Source organism: Nomascus leucogenys, chromosome 7b (assembly GCF_006542625.1).
Source record: "Nomascus leucogenys isolate Asia chromosome 7b, Asia_NLE_v1, whole genome shotgun sequence".
In the NCBI taxonomy this organism is placed as follows: domain Eukaryota; kingdom Metazoa; phylum Chordata; class Mammalia; order Primates; family Hylobatidae; genus Nomascus; species Nomascus leucogenys.
In genome coordinates this window covers 15,015,781-15,023,925 of record NC_044387.1, presented here as the reverse complement: position 1 = coordinate 15,023,925, position 8,145 = coordinate 15,015,781, and the positions used below count along the sequence as shown (strand labels likewise).

General features: G+C 40.4%; 1 pseudogene; it reads right to left on the bottom strand.

The window, feature by feature from the left end:
- Positions 1 to 7,671: 7,671 nt before the first annotated feature.
- Positions 7,672 to 7,914, bottom strand: LOC100586048 (annotated as a pseudogene).
- Positions 7,915 to 8,145: the final 231 nt, after the last annotated feature.

Below are 8,145 nucleotides of genomic sequence, written 5' to 3'. Positions count from 1 at the left end.
CTCTAAAAAAAATTGCTGCTTTTTGCGGCTTCTGGGGCATCACGGAACCTACCAACATGTGATGTCTCCCCCAGACGCTCAGCTTTAAAATTTCTCTCTTTTGTACTCTGTCCCTTTATTTCTCAAACCGGCCAACGCTTAGGGAAAATAGAAAAGAACCTATGTGACTATCGGGGCAGGTTCCCCAATAACCCAGATTCATAAAGCAAGTTCTTAGAGACCTACAAAGAGACACAGATTCTCACACAATAATAGTGGGAGACTTCAGCACTCCACTGACAGTATTAGACAGATCATCAATCAAGGCAGAAAATTAACAGATATTAAGGACCTAACAACAATGTATACATTCTTCTCATCACCACATGCCACATACTCTAAAATTTACCAAATAATTAGACATAAAACAATCTTCACCAACTGTAAAAGAACAAAAATCATACCAAACAAACTCTTGGAACACAGCACAATAAAAATAAGAAGTCAAAACTATGAAAATCGCTCAAAACCATGCGATTACATGGAAATTAAACAGGATACTCCTGAATGACTTTTGGGTAAATATTGAAATTAAGGCAAAATCAAAAAGTTCTTTGAAAATAATGAGAACAAAGATACAACATACTAGAACCTCTGGGACACAGCTGAGGCAATGTTAAGAGGGAAATTCACGGCACCAAATGCCCACATCAAAAAGTTAGAAAGATCTCAAAATAACAACCTAAATTCACAACTGAAACAATTAGAGAAGCAAGAATAAATCAACCCCAAAACGCAGAAGACAAGAAATAACAATTCAGAAATGAATGATTGGGGAGATTCATGAAGAAGCTATAGTTAAAGAAATAAAAACAAAATGATTAAGATTATACCAGCACTGATAAAAGACATAAAACTAAAGATTCAAAGAAACAAAGAAAGCCTTACCCAGGATAAATTTAAAGAAATCAATATCTTCATACATCACAGGCAAATTTCAAAATGTCAAAGACCCTAGAATGTAGGTTCCATGATGGGAGGGGGTACCTAGCACATAATAACCATCAACAAATACTTGTGCAACTAATGAATTAAGTAGGAAATCTTAATTCAGAGAAAAGGGATATATGATATTACCTACAAAGGAGCACTTAAACAGACAACTGACTTTGTAGCAACTATGAAAGCCACAAGAAAATAGATTAATATTTTCAAAGTGTTGAAAGTAACTACCAGGTTAGAATTCTGTATCAAGAAAAAAGCTATATTTCAATCAACAAAGGTGAAATAAAGGCATTTGTAGAGAGAAAAAAAGACAGAGAATAGACTATTAACAAACAAGGACATGTTTCACAAGGAAGGAAAATGATCTCAGAAGGTTTCAGATACAGAAAGGAATAGAAACAAATAAATGGTAAATATATGGGGAAATCTAAACAAACACTGATTTTATAAGACACTTACAATGACATGCAATATGTGAAGTTAAGAAATCAAGAGAGAATTAAAATACAAAACAATAACAAACAAGTCAGGAGGCAAGTAATCATAAAGTATTCTAAGGCTCTTGCTTTGTTCAGGAGAAAAATAAAATTGTTAATTAACTTTAGAACGTTGATATATATATAATACATAAACTTACATACATTATATATTATATACTTATATGTGTACAATTATATGACAGTATATACTATTACATATATTTTATACAATTATGTGTTATAATATAATAATGCACATATAGTTCTAGAGAAACCAGAAAAATAGAAAATAAGTTTGGTATAAATTCTAAACAAGTGGAGAAAAAAGTGAAATAAGGAGAAAAATATCTTAAGGCAAAACAAAATAGAAAATAAAAGAAAAAGTCTAGAAAATGTGGGTCACAGAAAAGTTAAAATCAGCAGAAATGAATCTAAATAAATTAAAAACCAGGCTGGGCATGGTGATTCACACCTATAATCCCAGCACTTTGGGAGGCCGAGGCGGGTAGATCACTTGAGGTCAGGAGTTTGACATCAGCCTGGCCAACATGGTGAAACCCCATCTCTACTAAAAATACAAAAATTAGCCAGGCATGGTGGCACAAGCCTGTAATCCCAGCTACTTGGGAGGCTGAGGCACAAGAATCACTTGAACCTGGGAGGCGGAGATTGCAGTGAGCCAAGATTGTGCCGCTAAACTCCAGCCTGGGTGACAGTGCGAGACTTCATCTCAAAAAAAAAAATAAAATAAAAATAAAAATCAATGTAAATGGGCTAAACTCTCCAATTAAAAGACAGAGACTATAACGCTGTATTAAGAACTCAATCATGGCTGTACATGGTGGCTCACACCTGTAATCACAGCACTTTGGGAGGCTAAAGCAGATGGATCACCTGAGGTGAGAAGTTTAAGACCAGCCTGGCCAACTGCCAACAATGGCAAAATCCTGTCTGACTAAAAATATAAAAATTAGCTGGGCATAGTGGTGTGCACCAGTAGTCCCAGCTACTTGGGAGGCTGAGGCACGAGAATCACTTGGACCCAGGAGGTGGAGGTTGTGGCGAGCCAAAATTGCACCACTGCACTGCACTCCAGCCTAGGCAACAGAGTGAGAATCTGTCTCAAAAACAAAAACAAATCTCGATTATATGCTATTTATAAGAGGTAAAAAAAAAAAAAAGGTTGAAAATAAAACAATGAAAAAACTAGACAAATCCCAACAAAGAGACAGCTGTCAGACTGAGAAATATTAAGGCAAAAAAAATGCTATCAGGAAGATACAACAATTCTAAACTTGTATGCAACTAATAACATGCATTCAAATACATAAAGCAAAATTTAACTATTAATATTCACCAAAACACATCAGTTAATATACCAAACATGAAAGAATACAGTACCACTTATTGAGCACTTATTGTGGGTGCTCATTTCCAAAAATAATTTTGCTTAATCCTTATATCAAGCAGGTACCATAATTATTTCCATTTTATACATAAAGAAATCAAGGATTAGAGAACTTAAAGAATGTTCTCAATATCACATAGCTAGTAATGGTAGAACCGGTATTCTAACTTTAGTTGATCTAGCCTTATAACTCAGAACCTTAAAGTGGGTAGAACACAGAAATATAAGGTTAGCACAATACTGTTAAATAAAACTTGCAGATGGCATTGGGGAATTTATTATAAATAGGTGATTTCCAGCCAACAGAATGAAATTCTGGAAAAATGTCTTCTCCCTATACAGGAGACTGTCCAGAACAAGGAAGACGTGAGGCAGGAACAGGGTCCAAGGCAGAAGAATTGGTGCCATAATAGGGTACAGAGTAGGTTCACAGGGACTCATAAGAACCAGAACTGGACATCTCAGTGGAGCTAAATCAGCAGCCAGAGTATGTTGGTGTCAAGCTCAAGGTTATGGAGTTATAGCTGGACCAAAGTCCTGTTTCTCCAGTATAAGATGGGCCTGGTGAGTGGAAGATAAGACTGAGCCTAAGATGGGATCAAATGGTTCCAACTGTGAGAAAGAAACATTAAACAGGGGCTTGTACTGAGACTGATCTCAACAATACATAGAATAGTACTTTATAAATTTTTGCAGAAGTGAGTTAAATGCAAGAGAAACCCTGTGATTCTATCAATGTCAAAATATTTACAAATTTATGCCCCAGGATGTGTGTGCCTCTTGTGTCCCCCTTGCTAAGGGTACAACTTGAGTCATAAAGTAAATAGCTTCCATCATAGAAAAGTCTCCCTGAAATGATGCCATGATGGTGTTACATGGTTGGGCTCATTAATGAAAAATAGCAATTTCACACAGAGCCAGCATGGGTGATTTCCAGTCATGGAACAACTTGGCCTTAGCAGAGTCATCAAAACTCTCTGGGGTCATTGAACTCAAGTATGTATTGAGACATGGTTTAGCTTGGAAAGCCACTTAACATGCTTGGAAGATCGTGGGTCTAAGTCCCTGCATAAAAATAATACTTACAAAGGGTGTCTGAAATTATGCTCTAAAACCAATTTACCACATAATAAATAGGTCTCGTAAACAAACGTATGACCTGGCCCCTACAACTTCTCCGATCCCATCTTCTACCACCCTTTCATCTTCTCATTCCCTCCAACTCATTGCACTCCTTTCAGTTCATTGACCCTGCCAAAAACTCATGCACCTCGGGTTCTTTGCATGTGCTATTTCCTCTCCTTGGGATGTTCTTCCAGATGGCCTCATGGCTCACTCCATTCCTTCAAGCCTTTGTCCAGTGTCTCTTCATCAGCAAGGCCTTCCCTGACAGCTCTGAATAAAATAGCAACCCCATCCACGCCATCTGCATCCTGACCTTTTCCATTCCTTTCTCCTGCTGTACATTTCTTTACAACACCTACCACCATCTACAGGGCTGCTAAATAGGGGACTGTGGATTGGGCCTGGGATAGGGGAAGAGTGACAGGACGAAGTTTTCTTTTACACTCACCAAGTGCCCACAAACTGTGAACCAGCCACGTTTACTGTCAGGGAGGCCACGTCTCTAATTTACACAAAACAACAAATGGGCTGTCAGATACCCTGACCATCTACTACATTATATGTATCGTTGTCTATTTGTTTTTATCTGTCTCCCTGGACAGAAAAAAAAAAAAAAGTTAACCTAGCACTTCTAACTGCTGTCCTTCAAAAGGCCCATTTACCAGGTTGGCCCTTGGCTGGCATCAGAGAATTTGGAATTCCAGAGGGTTCCCATTTCCTGTTAAAAGTGACGCACTGTTCCAAACTGTTTGTACAATGTGGTTTATGCTGAACACGTGCTTTCCTACTGAGAGGCTAGAGTTTTCGTGCTAAGAAGAGGGTGCCTATGTGACCAGCCCCCCAATGCCCTGGGCACTGATTTCTGATGAGCCTCCCTGGTACAGAACATTTCACATGTATTTTTTATTTTGTTTTGTTTTGTTTCTAGAGACACAGTCTCACTCTGTCACCCAGGCTGTAGTGCAATGGCACGATCTCAGCTCACTGCAACCTCCACCTCCTGGGTTCAAGCGATTCTCATGCCTCAGCCTCCTGAGTAGCTGGGATTACAGGCACCCACCATCATGCCCAGCTAATTTTTGTATTTTTAGTAGAGACGGGGTTTCACCATATTGGCCAGGCTGGTCTTGAACTCCTGACCTCAGGTGATCCACCCACCTCGGCCTCTCAAAGTGCTGGGATTACAGGTGTGAGCCACCGCGCCCAGCCACATTTCACATGTTTTGTCACCATCCATTGCTGGAGGAATTAAGCCTGTCCTGTGTGACCGCTGGGAGAGGACTCATGCACGCTTACACCTGGTTTCCTCTGGACTTTGCTCCATATGCCTTTTCCTTTTGCTGATCTAGTTTGGCATCCTTTCACCATAACAAATCATGGTGATGAGCACCACTGCCATACTGAGTCCTGTGAGTCCTCCTAATGAATCATTGAACCTGGGAGTGGTCTTGGAAACTCCCAGCGCACACCCCCAACTAGGGTGTCTGCTTCGTGAGGTCAGAGGCACACTCTGCTTTGCTCACTGCTGTGTCTCCATCTATTAGACACCTCTTCTGCAACCGGACACTTGGTCTGCTCCACTTGCTGTAGCAACCAGCTGTGTATGGCTTCTTCCTGGCTCCATGTGGCACAATCCAGCAGTGCTCCTCTGACAGCCACACCTGTATGACAGCAGACTCTGTGAGACCCTCTTGGTGCCCACACCGCCCAGAAGTACAGGAAAGTTGCACTTGGTGCAAGCCTTTGACCAACAGGAGATGGGAACCAGCCATAAGGGCTTCCTCTGTTCTCTCCCAAGTGGACTTTTTTCAGTCACATCTTTCCTACTTCTCCAGTGACAGCCCCATGAGACTGAGCAATCCATTGCACTTGATAACAAGCAGCGGCCATGCCAGTGACCCTAGGTGACATTCCCTAATAAAGTCATAGCACATGCGCTTTTGCCTCAGACTCTGCTTTCTAGGGATAGCATACCAAACCCAGAACAATGCCTATCCCATCAGTGGGGCTGAAGGAGTAGTTGTTGAAAGAATGAATACCTTAATTTAATGAATTCCTAGATTGGGAAAAGGGTTGTTTCTGGCAGCCTCTAGGTATTTCCTGTTCTGATGTAGTCTCCAGGTTGGGATGGGGTAGGACCAACAGAGGAATAGATATTTGTTTGCTATATCCTACTTCATACCAAATAAAGGAACCAAGGTGGCTTACAGAGATGAATATAGTAAAACAGATTTTTAAATAAGGAAATCAAAGCAAAAGGAAATAAGGTGAAAATATAAGATGAATTCACTTAAGCACATGAAAAGCATCCTTAAAGCCTTGCAGGAGGTAGGCTGGAGAGTTGACTTAGAGATTCCCACACCAAAAGCAAAGATGAAAATCTCGGCATTATTATAATGCCCCTCATTGTTCAAAGTATGAAATACAAACTAATCAGCAGAATAAAAGCTTTCGACTGGGTGTGGTGGCTCATGCCTGTAATCCTAGCACCTTCGGAGGCTGAGGCAGGAGGATCACTTGAGGCCAGGAATTAGAGACCAGCCTGGGCAAGATAAGGAGAACCTGTCTCATAAAAAAGAAGGAAGGAGGGAAGGAAAGAAGGAAGGAAGGAAGGAAGGAAGGAAGGAAGGAAGGAAGGAAGGAAGGAGGAGGGAGGGAGGGAGGGAGGGAGGGAGGGAGGAGGGAGGGAGGGAGGGAAGGAAGGAAGGAAGGAAGGAAGGAAGGAAATAATAGTTTTCCTTGGTGCAGGAACCTGAGAGAAATTACTCCCCAATAAAGGGGAAAGCATGAATGGTAATGGACAACACTTTCAATATATCCTACAACAAATAAATACAAAGACCTATTTTTTGCCCCAGTTTCTTATAATGTCCTTCAATCATGGCCAATATGAAAACAATTCTACAAGTAGTCAGTAAAGTCTAAATGCATACACTCTCTGATGTCTGGCTTGATCCAGGGACAAAATTGATAAGAAATAGGTAATGATCTTTACTACTTAGGAGTTGTGGGCCACTCTGAAAATCCGATTATAGAGGCATGTCAGAAACATGTCCTGAAAGAGATAACACATTTTCTGAGTCCCATTTCCAGTTCCCGGGAAGTCCTGCTGTACTGATATATTATCCTGGCATTCCATTAGAGCAGAATAATAACAATAACAACAGTGACATTCATAATAAATGATAATAATAAGAGCAGCAACAACAAACACTTATATAGTGCTACATAACAGGTTTGTTTTTAAGCACCTGGATGAATTTCGTAAACTCCTCCCCGAGGCACACACTAATTTTTCTTGAGAAAGTTGTGCAGATTTTCTTTCCTTAGGCAATGAGCAGGCGTTAAAAAGCCATGATAGGTTCTTTTTTGTTTTTTTTGAAGGTTTCAAATGTACTTTATTTCTTCAATAATGCCATATCTTTTTTTTTTTTTTTTTTTTGAGACGGAGTCTTCCTCTGTCACTCAGGCTGGAGTGCAGGGTCATGACCTCGGCTCACTGCAAGCTCCGCCTCCTGGGTTCACGCCATTCTCCTACCTCAGCCTCCCGAGTAGCTGGGACCACAGGCACGCGCCACCACACCCGGCTAATTCTTAATGGACACACAGTGCTTTCACTTGGCATCAATCATGAGCTGTTTTTTAAACAATTCAGTATTACACCAGCTGGAATGATTATTGATCTCTCCATTCCTTTGGGGTGACTCTGCTAACAGGGGACAGGTTCCATTCTATTTTGATTTGTGTTGCTACACTTGTCCATACAGCAATACAGAAAGTGGCTCCACTAGCTAATACAGCATTACCGTATTTGTCATGAAAATCAGGTGTACATTTCTGGTGGCTCTGCCTTGCCATTTTTTGCTGAATGCTTCGAACTTGGAGATGACTGAGTGCATTTTTGACCAAGAGAAACATCGTGAAGGTGAAGCTAGAACTGCAGCAATGAAGCTGCTGCTAAGCAAGCTGATATGGAAGAGACGAGAGGCAGGAAGACCTGTGGAGCAAGGGTTACAGCAACCTTGGCACCAAGTAATGCAGACAGGAGATTAAAATACATATATCTGTGGTGAATATATACATATATATGTATATATGTATACACATATATGTATATATGTATATATGTGAATATACACCACATATGTA